The sequence below is a fragment of the Capra hircus genome, chromosome 16, assembly GCF_001704415.2.
Source record: "Capra hircus breed San Clemente chromosome 16, ASM170441v1, whole genome shotgun sequence".
Taxonomy (NCBI): Eukaryota; Metazoa; Chordata; class Mammalia; order Artiodactyla; family Bovidae; genus Capra; species Capra hircus.
In genome coordinates this window covers 73,723,890-73,738,376 of record NC_030823.1, presented here as the reverse complement: position 1 = coordinate 73,738,376, position 14,487 = coordinate 73,723,890, and the positions used below count along the sequence as shown (strand labels likewise).

General features: G+C 57.3%; 1 protein-coding gene across 2 annotated transcripts in view; it reads right to left on the bottom strand.

The window, feature by feature from the left end:
• PLXNA2 (plexin A2) overlaps nt 1-14,179 on the bottom strand; it is a 232,328-nt gene extending 218,149 nt beyond the window's left edge. Inside the window, exon 1 of one of the 2 annotated variants that reach the window (XM_018060786.1) lies at nt 13,462-14,179. The gene's annotated coding sequence lies outside the window, so the exon portion shown is untranslated. The remainder of the gene's footprint in view (nt 1-13,461) is intronic. The other variant, XM_018060787.1, reaches the window with a different exon arrangement.

Below are 14,487 nucleotides of genomic sequence, written 5' to 3'. Positions count from 1 at the left end.
CTGTAAAAGGATACCTCACAGGGTTGTGGTGAGAATCAATGAGAAAATAGACGAGGTGTTTTGCAAATGCTACGGTTTTGAATAAACACCAATTACTCTTGTTTCTGTTTTTGGAGAAACACTTGCAAGGGCATCATCTCCTTGGCAACAATGGCTGCCCTGGGTGGTGGCGACGAAAAGGAAGCCTTGGCCTCACGCAGGTGATGGGGTGGTTCTTGTGCGTGGAGCTTGGGGACCCAGGCCTCTGGGGAGCACCTGGGTGCTGCTGGTACCTAGTAGCCATTACTCCAGCCCTTGGGCCCCACGCTGCCCTGGGCCTCACGCCCCCCCCCCCTTAGGGCCCTGAGAGAGATTTAAGGGCCTCTTTTGGGCTCTGGGTGATTCACCAAGGTGCCCCTGGCAGGAAAGGGGAAGAGAGGACAGCTGGTCTACAGGAGGAAGGAGATGCTGAGAGCTGCTGGACCAGGCTGAGCTCCACATTTTGGGGGGGCTCTTCCCATGCTTGGGATATGGTCAGCACAATGGATGGAACTCCCCTCCAGTATCTTCTCTGCTTCTCCTTCTTTCCCGGGCTTTTCTGAACCAACAGCTGCCTTTGAATAAAAAGCTGTAACTCCTTTTTATGAGGAAGCTTCTTAAGCAGGCTCTGTCCCAACCCTGTCCCTCCCCACCTTCAGCTTCTATTATTTTACTCTCTTTGTCTGAGGCTCTGAGCTCTTGGCAGAAAAGATCCCGAGCTGTCAAGCAGCTTCTCTTAAGTAACAGGCGCACTCAGGCTCACACGGAGGAGGGGAACCGCGGCGGCGCTGGATAAAGGAGACACGTGGACACGGCGGGGCCAGGGACACTCTGGGCAGAGATGTGCTCACTTACGGGGCTTGCCTGTGCCAGACGCACTCGGCCTGGAGGACCCTGAGCACCTGGGTGAGCGGGGAGGGGAGAAGAGGCTTTCGAGGCCCTACAGCGGTGAGCAAAAGTGAAGGGCACAGTTATAGGGCAAGCTGGCCACGGCCGGGGAGAAGATTGTGCCGGAGGGGAGAGAGGGAAACACAGGCCGGGGCAGCAAGGGGCCACCTGGGCCGGAGATGAGAGGGCTTTTCCAGGGAGGATCTGGCCCCCGATGATGAATGGGGTGTGAGAGAGGAGCCTGGAAAAGGGTAAACAGCCAGGAGGGAAGCGAGAGGGAGGGAGGCGGGGGCAGAAAGAATGTTGAGGTCAAAGAGCAAAGAAAACGCTCCTGGAGTGATTAATTCAAGATCTAGCAGGCAGCCTTCAGGAGCCACATGTGCTCAGGACATGCTAGGCCCCGCCTCCCCGCCCGAGGCCCCGCCTCCCCGCCCGAGGCCCCGCCCAGGTGCCCGCAAGTCTATTTTCCCCAGACCCACTCCACACCCTCTGGCAAACCTTCCTTTCCACTTGTCCTGAGTCTCCAAGGGACCCCACTGTAGTATAAACTAGCATTTGTGTAGCGATCTTATAGCTAACTAATAATTTCACCTACACTGAGTGCCAAAGAATTCGAATTCTGGTACTGGAGAAGGCTCTTGAGAGTCCCTTGGACTGCAAGGAGATCAAACCAGTCAATCCTAAAGGAAATCAACCCTGAATTTTCACTGGAAGGACTGATGCTGAAGCTGCAGCTCCAGCACTTTGGCTAATGTGAAGAGACGACTCATTGGAAAAGACCCTGATTCGGGGAAAGATTGAAGGTGGGAGAAGAAGGGGGTGACAGAGGGCAGGTGGTTAGATGGCACCACCGGCTCAATGGACATGAGTTTGAACAAGCTCCAGGAGATAGTGAAGGACAGGGAATCATGGGGTTGCAAAAAGCTGGACACGACTGAGTGAACAACAACATCCTGTTAACGCACCGCTCATGCAGGCCCGTGGAGAGAGGCGCATCAGCATAACCACTTCACAGGCATAGGCAGACTTGAGGTGAAATATTTTGGAGAAAGCACTCATCTGGAAGTGGGCCCTGGACGTGATCCTGGAGTTACATCCCTCTCTCTGCTGCTCTGCTGCCTGGAGTGAGAGGTGCCACCAAGTGATACCAGCAAGCACAGACCCCCGACTCTGGAGGTCAGTTTCCCTGCACCAGGCGGGCTCTGGCCACACTCAGCACACGCTGTCACCAGTCTTCCGGAATGGGCGTGCAGTGTAAGGAGCGCAAGTCAGACCTGCGTTCGTAGGGGCAACCTGTGAGAGAGGAAGAGGCCTGGCTAGCAGCCCTCCACCCAATACCACTTGGCTCCTGTCCAGTCCCGGGGAGGGGCCGAGGACTGGAGATGGTTCAAGGGCTAGCGCAGGTATGGCAGGTGAAAAGAATCCAGAAATAGGGCTTTGCAGGCAAAGAGGCTGGGATGCCAAAGTCCCCTCCCCACCCGACCTGCTCTTATCTGTGGGGGAGAAAACCTATACTTGCCATCTCCCCTGCTAAGACCCTTGCTTCCGCGGCCCCAGCAGCTGGCCCAAGATCACAGGCAGCCCCTACCTGCCTCTGACTGCCCTGTCTTTCCCAGCTCTCGACCCCGGCTCCGCATGCTCTGAGTCCCAGCCCTGGCAGATCACTGATTAATTCAGGGCTGTTTAATAACCCTTCTATTTCGATGAAACAAGCTGTCTCGTTTTCTTTATTTTTAACACCGACTTTTGTTTCTTTGCTAAGCATCTTACTGTCATTTAAATTTCTCTGTCTCCAACCAAGCTGATAATAGACTGGAGTGAGCAGCTGCTTCCGTCCTGTTTATGACAGTGATTAGAAGTTAGAGCTGTGCAGGCAGAGAGCTGACCACGCACATGGCTCTGCCCCTGCTTGTAGACAGAGGGCTCACTCGGACACGATTAGGACAATTCCGGCTCCAGGAGAGGCCAGGGCTTACCCCAGTCCTCCAGCCTTCCTGGCACCCTGCTCTGAGCGGAGTCGTGGGGTAGGGGCGAAGGTGTGAGAACCGACTCTGTTTACTGTGGAATTTAGGCCAGCAGCTGCAAGTCATTCTCACGGACCTGATACCCAACCTCACTTCTCAAACGAGCCTTTTCCTGCATTGAATTCCCCGAGCAGCAAACAGAAAGACCCATGGTGAGAGCGCTGGGGTGTGGGTGAGGACTTCGGCCATCACCTCTTCCACCTTGCTGCTCCACAGGAGACCTGGTCATCTCCTTCCAACCTCTGCTTGAATCCCCCACGTGGATGCAGAGTTCCTTCCCTCCCTGGATCACATGACTGGCTGATTTCTCTCTCCTGTGTTCCCACAACGCTTAATTTGTACAACTATTATTTGCTCGTGTTCCCCTTTTTCCCTTGCCACAGCGGGAGCTCCTCAAGAGCCAGGACAGTGCCTTGCCTCCCTCACATGATACCCGCCACATAGCAGGTATTTGATAAACATTTGTACAAAGTTAATTACGTTGTGCCAACTTCAGCCTCCTTGCAAGTAATGCAAAAAAAAAAAAAAAAAAAAACGCAAAAACCCAAAACCTTTCTCCTGCCTGGGCAGGCTCCTGGGGAGGTGGCCTGTCTGTCCCTACCTGGACAGGTGTTCTCCGCTTCCTGTCCTCAGGCCAGAGGCCACTGCTTCCTCAGAAGACAGGGCCTTGCTTGTCCCTCTAGGCCCAGAGTGACTACAGGGCTGGTGGAAGCCTTGGCCCGGGAGGCTGGGGGCTCGTGGCAGGAGTCAGTCAGGTGGCCTGGGCCAGGTCCACCGGATCCCAGCCCCGCCTCCTGTGGCCTTTGGGCCCACCACGGCCGCCTGAGAAAGCTCGCAGGTGCGAGCTGGGCAAACCCGGCCAGCCCCGGCTCCCGCCTCCCGTTCCGGCAGTCTCCCAGCCAGCTCCGTCTGCAGACAGCTGCTCGGGTCATTGTCTCAGCCTCTCCAAGCTGTGAATGCCGAGTCTATAGAGACTGCCACGAAAACAGTGCCCACACTGCCTCTGGGGAGGGAGGGGAGAGCTGGGCTTTGCCAGGGCCATTGACTCTGCAAATAGCAAGGCCTGCTGTGGATGGGGGAAAGCTTGCTGGAGTCTTTAACAGGGGGGAGCAGTTTCTCCACACACTGCCCTGTGCCACAGAGAAGCGTGGGGGTGCCCGAGGGCTGGCGGACTGGCAGGGCAGGGGAGAGGTCCGGCCTCGGGGACACCTGCTCAAACCCAAGAAAGAGAGATGTGGTGGGGCACAGGGTCGAGGCATGGGAGGCTGGAAAGAGAAGTTCCCACACAGGCAGGTGGAGATGTGTGCTGGGCCTGGCTGGGGCAGACGGACCTCCTCACTTTCTCCACAGCTCGGCTGGCCGGGCTGGGTGACAACCCGCTCCCCCAGGCTGGACTCAGCTTCTGCATCTATTGTGTGGACCAGGGGAAAAGTTGCTATCAAACACTAGACGTTTCTCAAGTGTTCTACGTATAACACCTATTCTCTTGCAGTGCAAGTGGTTTTCTTCATAACATTCTGGAAAAGAAACCCAAGGCACCTTGTCACCCTTGTTTTCCACCTCTGGCTCTTGGGCAGTGCTGCGGAAGGCACGAGGCTCCCTCTGCTTGCATCCACCCTCCCGTGCTGTTTCCAACGAGGGGCCAGGCTCTGCGCTGAAGCAGGGAGGGCTGGGTGGAGGGAGCTTCTTGGGCTAGTAGAAGACAGCTTCTCCCCCGACATCCTGCTATGTTCTGCCCAGGGATCAGCTCTGCCCAGGGATCTAGTTCCTGGGCCCCAGGGTCTAGCTTGGGCCCTGGCTCCAGTGTCTGCAAGTGCTTTACATGCTGTGTCCATCCCATTCATATCCACGCTTCTAGGAGCTCTCTCTGCAGACAAATGTAAGCTGATTGCAGGCAGGCAGTGAGGAGCCTGGGAACTCTGCCCTTTGCCCTTCATTGGAGGCTGACTCCCAGGAAAATGCCAATGTGTCAGTTCTGTGACAGTATCCTAAATCTCTACTCTTAGATGTGAAGACATCAAAGCCCCAAGGGTAGCAAATTCGGAATTCAAACTCCATCCCTACAGCTTAGTGCTAACCCAGAGCCACACGTATGACCTGGGTGCCAGGATCACCGTGGGTTTTGTCCTCAGTTTCCAGTCTCCACTGAGCCTTAAGCTCTTCATCTATTTCTCTATATAAAAATCTTTAGCACACAGATTTTCTTTAAATAAAATCTTATTTTTATCAGAAAATTCCAAACAAATTTTAGAGAGAGAGAGAGGGGAGGGGAAAACAATCTCTCTCTAGCTTGGCTGTATTTCTGCTCTAACTTTTAGAATTATTTTGCACGTTGCGACAATTGTTGTTTTCCCAAATCCCTTAACATTATCTTCCCATGCCCAGCTCCAGAAACAAAGGCAAGTGAGGGTGCTCAGAGAGTCAGGGAAAGAATTCATCCCCACTATACAGATGAAGAAACGGAGGTGCTGCGTGAGGGGCAGGAGGCCATACTCCCAGAGTGTCTTGGGGCTCCCTCGTATCTCCCTCTTTGACCGGGGAGCAAATGGAGGGTGAGCATTAGTCAACAGGTGAGAAAGCTTTCAGGAAGATGGAAGAGCCACAAGTGTGAAGGCAGGCCCTTTGTTCTCACGCATCAGGACCCTAACCTGACACTAGCCTCTTCCTGACCATCTGTTCCGACCCCCCTTAGCTGCTCTCAGCACCTTGAAGACGGGTGCCAGGTGTGACTTCCCAGTTTCACAAATTGTTCCCATGGTTTTCTCGAAGCCTCTCACAGCTAGGTTCTTGGGCCCAGAACCTTCAGGGCTTCACACGCTGGGGGTCACTCGGACTGGGGCGTTAGACTTGAATTCTGTTAATTTCCGGATAAACCTCAGGGGGTGTTTGCCTGGCTGAAACCCTAGTGGTTGTGGGTTTTAATTTCACAGAGAGTCAAGGGACTTGCCAAGAAGGTCTGGGTGGCTGAGGTGAGAGTAGGGGACCAGTCCTTTCAGGGGCTAGTGAAACCCTGACTGCGTCTTTCCTGGAAAAATCACCAGCCTCCAGCGTGGAGCAGGGGCTCAGACCCTGCAGGGCTGGCTGACCTGGGCTCCCAGGGCTGGGCGCAGCGGTGGAGCCTGGCCCTCCCGCCTGGCTTTGGCCAAGGGCTTCCACTGAGAACCCCGAGTTCAGAAAACAGCCTCTTCTCCCTCAGGTATCTTTGTAGCTCAGGAAAAAAGAAAGGGAAGCTGCAGTGGTGGGGGGGTAGTGGGGGGCGGTCAGGGGAGGTGGGAGGTCAGAGGCCAACGTAATATTTACCCAGCCCAGCTGAGGGCTTTCGCTTTCACGGAGCAGGAAACCGCTTCAAAGCGGCAATGTCCCCTCGTGTTGCTTCTGCCTGCCCGCTGGCCCTCCTGCCTCCATGGGGCAGTCAGGGCTCTCTCATCCAGCCCTTCCTCCGCTCCTGAACCTTCCACCCTTGGCCTCTTCAAGGCAGGAACCTGCCTCCTGCCCAGAGAGGTGCCATGACTTGTCCGTAGTTGTACAGCGATGACCACACCTGGGCGCTCCAGCCTTAGGCCTTGGACCTCTCGTCTTTCCTCTGAGTCAGTCATCTGTCACTTGGGGACGCGGAGCAGGCACTGGGGTTACAGTTCCTCACCCGAAGCCTCTATACTATCTACCACCAGAGCACCAAGAGGAAACTGAGGCCAAAGAAGCTCCTGGAGCCTCGAATTCAGTGGTTCTTTACACCGGGCGGGGGTGGGGGGGCGTGCTTACAAATTCCTTCTCTTCAGAAATACATACACAAACATGCACACACATACACGTATTTCTCAAAAGCATAGACTTTTAAAGGTTTCAAAGGCCTCTTGAAGTCCAAGCACGCCCCCTGGTTCTGTCCATCCCAGGCCCGAGCCTCCCTGCACCCCAAATCTGATCTGGACACATCAAGGTACAAGCATAACACTGCCCTCCATTATGGGATTAGAGAAAGTTTTCAAGTTGAAGTGAGATCCGCCTGCTTGTAACCTCCCTCCCTTAATCTTCCCGGCATTCTCTGTGGACAGAACCTTTAAAGGAGAGTCCTCCAGGAGGCAGTCAGAAGGCAGAGATGGCTCTTGGAGGGGGCTTTCCTGCTCAGCCAAGGTGAGGGGGGGAAATCCGAATATATTTTCTCTGGGTTCCCTTTAATGGGTTCCTTCAGACAAAAGTGCGTGCGCTAACAGCAGGATTCTGGACACTTCAACGTGAATACAGATGAGTAACAACGTTTCCTGATGAAGCACAGTGGAGTCCAAGCTGCCAGCTCCAGGAGACCGGAAAGGGATGCAATTTACATAGAATACACAGTGCAAAGCCCTTGGGAGGGTGCTACATGGAGATCTCGCTCTAGGATGTTGACTAATAGAAAACAACTCTAGTGGTGTCAGTTTAAAATCTGTGGAGAGGGGAAAAAAAAGGCTGGGGTAGCTCTGACAGGCTGAGGAAGGGGAGAGGGTGGGAGGGAACTGTGAGGTTTTCCGGCATCGCAGTCTCCCTCCCGGAAAACCTGCACCTTCCACTGGTAAGAGCAAATGGGAAACTTCTGCACCTCCACTCCCTCTGATCCCCTAGCATACTGTTAATTCCATTCTGCCTTTACTTTCCTGTTGAAATTCTGGGAGGGGAGGTTCATTTTCCCTCCCCCCAGGATGCGGTAGTGTCTTGAAGGTAGGGTCAGTTATAGTTTTGTCTTGGTCCTGGGTGTTACACATTCCTGGCACTGCCTAAATGATCAATTTCTACTTGATTAAACCTAAGTGGGTTCCGATTCCAGGTTTCATTGTCTTTCTGTCTTGGTTCAGCACAAGGGCAATGATTCTCACGTGGAGATTGCACTTGGAGTTTGTTGAGCTATTCCACTCCTCTTTCTCCTATCCCTCCCCATCCCTCCACATGCAAACTAGAAACCAAGGTGGGAAGGCAGGGTTGTAAATGCAAAGATAGAAAAAGTTTAACTCCCCAGACAGCAGGAGAAGAAGTGAAGGTGCCTTAGTCAGGGCCTCCGCCCCTCTCTCAAAGCTGCAGAAAGAACACATGCTTTTGTTGGGGCGGAGGGACCGGCAGAGCAGGGGGGATAATCCACTGGCCCTGGGAGCTCTCCCCCACTTCCTTCTCGAAGACAAGCTGAACTCTTCAAGGGTGACTCCACTGCCTTTTATCTCTCATACCGAAAGTAATTTTAGCCAAGGGAAAGCAGGATTAGACTTTCATAACATGATACATTTATCTTGTTTTTCTTTTTCCCTTGCTCTCTCCTCCCTCCCCTCCCTCTTTGACCCCAGGTAAACGTGAGCCAAAGGGGGCGCCAAGATTAAATATCAGAGGACACCATCAGATCCTAAGAGATGCTCCTTTCCGGCTGGCTGCCATCCCCAAACTTTTAATATCTTCCCCACCCCCATCAGATGGTTACTGTCTGTTCAGATGAGAAAAGCCTCTGGACCCTGTTCTCTCCATATTGTCCTCTGCTGAAATGAAAGGGGGAATTATAATTCAGAGAAAGGCTCCCACAGAGAGTATGAAGACAAAGATAAAATCACTGATACAACGCTGACATGCGTTCAGCTCCTGAAAGGTCTCTTTTAAAAAGTCTCCTCGGGAGCAGTCTTGCCACCACCTGAGACTGTTTGGAAAATGCACGTTTAGGGGGGCTGGGAGAAGAGGAAGGCCTGTGAAGGCACCTTGGGGTTGGGCCAAAAACTTACATCGCTGATAAAGAGAGGCTAGAGCCTCTCCGTGGCGGGGCCAGCTGGCGGCCAGGACTGCTTGAGGACGCCTGCCCACCCCCCGACCCCCAGAGGCATCCGGCCAACCCGGCAGGCCCCTCCCGGAGCGGCTTCCCCACCCTGGCCCCCCTCTTAATGCCGCAGGCGCCCTGTCCTGCTCCCCTGCCACCAGACGGGGCCCAGACGGGGCCCAGACTTCCCACCGGCAACGGGACCCCACCAGTTGTGGTCTCAGAGCAGTGACAGCTGGGAGTTTCTAATATATCTTAACTATATTTTCCCCTTCTCCTAAAACAAAACAAACAACAAAAACAAATCAGAAAACACACACACAAAAACCCTCTACAAAAGCCACTGTTTACGGCCCAGATTGGTTTTCAAGCGCCCCCTCTAGTGGAAAGAACCTGCAGCTTCGGTTTCCCAGTTCAGCCCCCTGAGGGCCTGGGCGGACCCGAGGGTCTTTCTGCCCTGTCCTTCCCACCGGCTGTCCCTGAGTTTGCTCTCAGCCCTTCCCGCCCCTCTTTCACTGTCAGGCTCTCTGTCCACTGTCACCCGCCTCCCTCAGCCTGCCTGCAGCTTGACTTGGGTCTCCCCATGTGCGCCTGGCACGCCTCTATCTTGGTCTGCATCTCTGGTCAGTCTGCTGGGTTCCCTCCCCGCCTAGTTCAGGGCTCCAGGTCTGGGGAGAGGGAAATGCTTTGACCAAGCCTTGGAGCAAGTGGTCTGTCTCTGAGGGCCAAGGCAGGCACTCCTCACCCAACTCAGGCGTTCCCCGAGGGGAGGGAACCCAGCCTCATGCCCGCTCCCTAGCAAACCTGGCACCCCCACGGGGCTGATGTGCAGGTGTGAAGCAGTCTGTAGCCTGAGCTCGGAGCTCTGGCCTTGGAGGCCTGCGTGAACCCAATGTGCCCCCTCCATCCACTCTCCCCACCATCCTGCCAGCATCCCCGTGGGGCAGCCTGCTGCCAGGCCAACAGCTGGCAGAGCCCCAGGGAGGGGCCGGCCAGCAGGGGTTGGGAGGAGGATGCTGGTGCCAGAGGAGGGGGATAGAGAAAAGGGTCAGTGGGGGCCCGGGGCTGAGCCGGGGGCCGAGGGGAGACAGGGCGGATGGCCTGCGGTGAGGAGTGGGGGGCACAGGGAACACCCCCACCCTGCAGGAGACAGGACCAGGCCAGGGCAGGGGCCGACGCTGAACCCATGGCGGGAGCAGGAGCCCCTGTGCTGCTGGGCCCTTTCCCTCCTCTCCCCGCCTCCCCTCTTCCTCTGCCCTTACACTTTCCCAGTAGGGACCGGGCTCCCCAACAAAGAACTTTCTGGCCTCTATTTCTGCCCTGGAATCCCAGATAGAAGAGGAGAAGTTCCCTATGCCCCAAAGGCCAGGAAACGGAGGCCTGGAGAGGCTGAGGGCTACGCCCAGGGAGAAAGGGGGTGTCCAGCGTTTACCTTCATCCCTCCTGGCCCTTGGGACCGGCTGTTTGACCCCCTCCCCCCATCCCCAGGAAGAACAGCCTTTCTCTGTCTCCACAGGGCTCACCTTTAGAAACAACCAGACAAGAAGGGAACACCCCCCCACCACCCCTCATTTACTCTAATCAGGCATGAAATCTTTGTAACTAAGTGGAAAAAAAGAAAAACTGTTTCCCAGAAGGGAATCGGTTCCGTTCATTATTGTTGGAACTGAGCATCTGCGAAGGGGAGAAAGATGCTCTTAGAATGAATTGATAGCAGACTAGCCCTGGGCGAGGGCGGCAGCGCTTGGGGGTGGCAGTGTCCACGAGCTCTAAAACTATAGCACCTCAAAGCCTGCTCCTGCCAGTTTCCCTGTTGACCAGCCTGACTTATTTGTAGTTCACAGACTCCAGTAACACGATGCTCCGGTCTCTTTATGATCAGAACAGGGCGGGGTGGGGGGGGGGCACGGGCTGCGGGCTTGGCTTGGGGCGTCTCTCTTCCCCTCGGCTGTGATGGACACAGATGATACTGCCCCCCCCCCACCCCTGTCTGCGTGTGTGGAGACAGCTGTGTGGCAATGCAGGGAGACAGCTGGGGCGGGGGGTGGGGTGGGGGAAGGATATCGCTCCTGGAGACAGAAATCGCCTCCCCCTGCCCCAAACCCCAGAGCTTGGAGAGGCAGCCGTAGCAGAGGAGGCAGGACAGAGACTAGAAACCCCCCGAACAGTGACAACTCCAGCGCCATAAATATTTCATGGCACCTGAACTGGCGAGTTGAGGCTGCTGCCAGCTGCCGCCGTGTCTATTTAACTGTGTCACTGGCCTCCCATCCTGCTCATGTGTTTCCTTGTAATGTGCCCATGAAATAAAGATGAACAGAATCGCCAGAAGGATCTGGAAGTGGGCAAGGAGCCTGGTAGAGAAGTAGCTGTTCTTCAAGGGGTGTCTCTGGAACCTCATGTTAAGCTCAGACTCCACGACAACAGCTGGAGAACTTTTGCATCTGACATGCCTGCAGCTCTGATGGTCTAGAGGCTGGAGGGGGCAGATGTTCCCTGGCGCTCTGGGGACAGGGGTGGGTGTTCAGGGCAGATCTGAAAGCAGGGCCACCAGCCTTGTAATTGCATCGTTTCTTTGGGGGTGATGGGACACCACCATTTACTCATTTAGCCTAGGGCTGCAAGGCCAACCAGTCCCCCTGTCTGGCACCAGGCTATGAGTGACTGTGGTCCTCACATCCGGTCAAAGGGAAGGGCCAGGTGGAATCCCCTTGCCAGACTCGCGGGCCTGGGCAGAGGGGCCCTTCCCACTCTCCATCACTTCCCACCTTGACGCTCCTCAGCCGCGTCTCCATTGCACAGTGTTCTACATGTCATTTCCATTTAGCTGCTCTGCAAGCCAAGCTGCCCCATCCTAATACGATTTGCTGAGGACAGCGAGGGAGCAGAGAGGGCAGCCCACCCTGCCCTGCCGTTATCAGCGGTGCCCGGAGAGGGCTGGCTGGAGGGCTGAGCGGAACCACTCTTTCAGGTGACGCTGGCAGCTGGCGAGGCTCTGGGATGAGGAAGGGTGGGTGGAAGCAGAGATGCCAGGTGGAAGAAGGGGAAAAGCACAACCTCACCAGGGCATCTTGGCAGATGGCTCTTAGTTTACCCACGTTTCCTCTGGACACCCTCCCCACAGGCCTAGGTAATTACTTCAAAAGGTACTAGATGGGGATGACGGAAAAGTTAATGAATTCTCTTCTTGCCAGGAGGTCACGGGAGAGAGAGCTGCCAGCAACTCCTGGAGCATTCTGGGGTGACTGCATGAAAGTTGTGCATTTCAACTGGGAAGAGCTGAATTCTTCCAGCCAGAGCTATCTCTTCCCGGGGCTCTGTCGCTCTGGGGAAGGCCCCAGAGCCCAAAGCCTGCCCAGAGGGAAGAGTGAAGCTTCAAGGAAAGAAGGAAAGAAGCCCAGCGAGACAGGAGCCTACTATTGTGTGCGGTGGGGGTGGACGCTGAGCTGAACCTGACTCCCAGCTCCCAGAAGGTCCAGCCCTGCCCGGCCCAGATACTCATCCTCATCTGCCGCTCATAACCTTGTCCACTGTGCTCAGGGAGAGAAGGAAGGGGATTGAGTGGGTTCCCAGATCTCTGTAGGTTCCTCCAAGCTGCTGGGTCCCCAATCCACCACCTCGAGCTGGTCCTGTCTTGTGTCCCGTGTCTACCCACTGCTAGGATATGCCACGCTTGCCTTAGGATCTTAGATTCTTACAGGAGACTAATGATATTTCCTCTACCCACTTCATAGGGCTCTCCTTTCTAGAAACAGCTGACTCCCTCCAACTCCATCCCTCTGAGTAGGTAGCTCAGATGAGTCTGAGTAGGCAGCTCTTTACTAGAGCAAGAATCATGCCAAACAGGTGGACATTCGTCAGGGGCCTGGGATGGTAGTTTCGGGATGGCTCTCTCTGTCTGACCATCCAGACGATGATTAACCCTATGTATAGAGATTACCTGTGGGATGGAGAAATAGGGCTAGAATTTTCTAAGATCCCTACATCACTTGTGGGGTGGGGCAGGAAGATGCCTAAGGAGAGAAATATCCTAAAGTGGCTTATAAGGGGCCTCTCAGACCCGAAATAAGCTCATCCTTCAGCCCCCGACCCTCTCCTGCAGCTCAGACCTGGCGGGGGGGGGCGGGGTGGAGGTGATGGGCGCTTCACCGCCAGGGCGCCCAGAGCACTTGTCCCATTCCGTGCCTTGGACTCCTTCCCTGAGCCTCGGCAAGCTGCGCCTAGGATTCCTGAGTCCCCTGCTCCGAAGAACCGCCAGTGGCCTCCGGGGTCTCTGGGCTCCAGACTGAACGCCGCCCTCCCCCCCGCCCCCAGTCGAGCGGCGGCCACCGTGCACCCGGCTTTCCTGCGGGTGCGGTGTCCGGGTAGGCCCTCTTGGGGCTGCAGCTCTCGGGACAGACCCACCACCCTCGCGCTGCCCGGAGCCGCAGCTCGCCGGCAGGTGCGCCGTGGAGGCGCGCGGAGGAGCGCCGCCCGCCAGCAGCCGGTCGGGGAAGCGGGGCGCCGGCAGGGAAGCGGAGAGGGAGGCGGCCGCACCGAGTGAAGCCCGCACACACGCGCGCGCGCGCGGGCGCCGCGCTCCGGCCCGCGAAAGTGGCCAGCCCGGCGCGGGGACTCGCCGGCTGCAGCCGAGCCCGGGCGCTCGGGGCTGGGACCCCGCGGAGGCGGGGCGCCGGGGAAGCCGCCGCGGGGCGGGCGCGCTTCGGAAGGATCGGGCGGCGGGCAGGCGCCGCGGACTCCGAGCGCCCTGCCTCGGGCGCCGCTTACCCAGCTCGGAGATGTCGGTCTGTCCTTCCGTCCCCGGTCCGACCGCTTCGGCCGCCGGCTACCGAGGCCGGCGCGCTGCCTGCTCCTCCGGCTGCCCACGGCTCGCGATCACGCGGGCGACCGCATCCACATGGAGTCCAAATTCATTAAAATCCACGTCAAGCCACCAGCCACTTATCTGTATTCCTGAAGTGGCCCCTCGGTCTCCGGCCCGCGAGCCCCTCCGTCCTCCGCCGCCCGGTGGCAGCCCCGCCGGGCGCGGTGGCCGGCTCGCGGGGAGAACCGGGAGGCGCCGAGGGGGCGTAGGGGGGGCGGCGGCGGTGGTGGTGGCTGGCGGTGGTCTCTCTTTGGGAAGCAGCAGAGCCCCGGCTGTCTTCAGATTTTTTCCAGCGCGACTTTCCGGGCTCCTCTGACATCAGCAATCGCGGCGCTTCCTTCCCTTCTCGCTCCCCGGGTTCGTTCACAGTCCCATTTCCTCCGGGAACCTGGCTCTCCGGATCTATTTCGAGGTTGGCTCCGCTCGCTCCGGCAGCCCCCGCGCTCCCCACGGCTCCCGAGCTCGCGCGGGGTCCCTGTCTGGATCGCGGGGTCCCTGTGTCTGGATCGCCTGCCCTCTCGGCGGAAAAATTCCCAGCAACTGCGTTCGGCCGCGCTCCCGCTCCAGTCTGGCGCGGACGGCGCTGCGCCCGGCGGCTCGGCTCCCGCGGCGGCGGCGGCGGCGGCAGGGCCCTGAGCGCCGGCCCCCCTATATTACCAGGCGGCTCATTATCATAGAGGCCGCGCGCCTTAACCCCCTCCCTGCCGGCCGCGCCCGCCCGGACGGGGGCCGCGCCCGCCGCTGGCACCGCCCTCTGCAGCCAGCCCCCTGCCCCTTCCCCACCCCCCCGCCACCCGCCTCTCCACCCCCACCCCCGGACCTCCTCCTCCGCCAGCTGTCAACAAAGGACAACCAGCTTGGGCCGGGGGAGGCCGCCCCGCTGTCTGCTCGGCGCCCAACTCCAGCCCGGACCCGCCAGTCACCTTAAG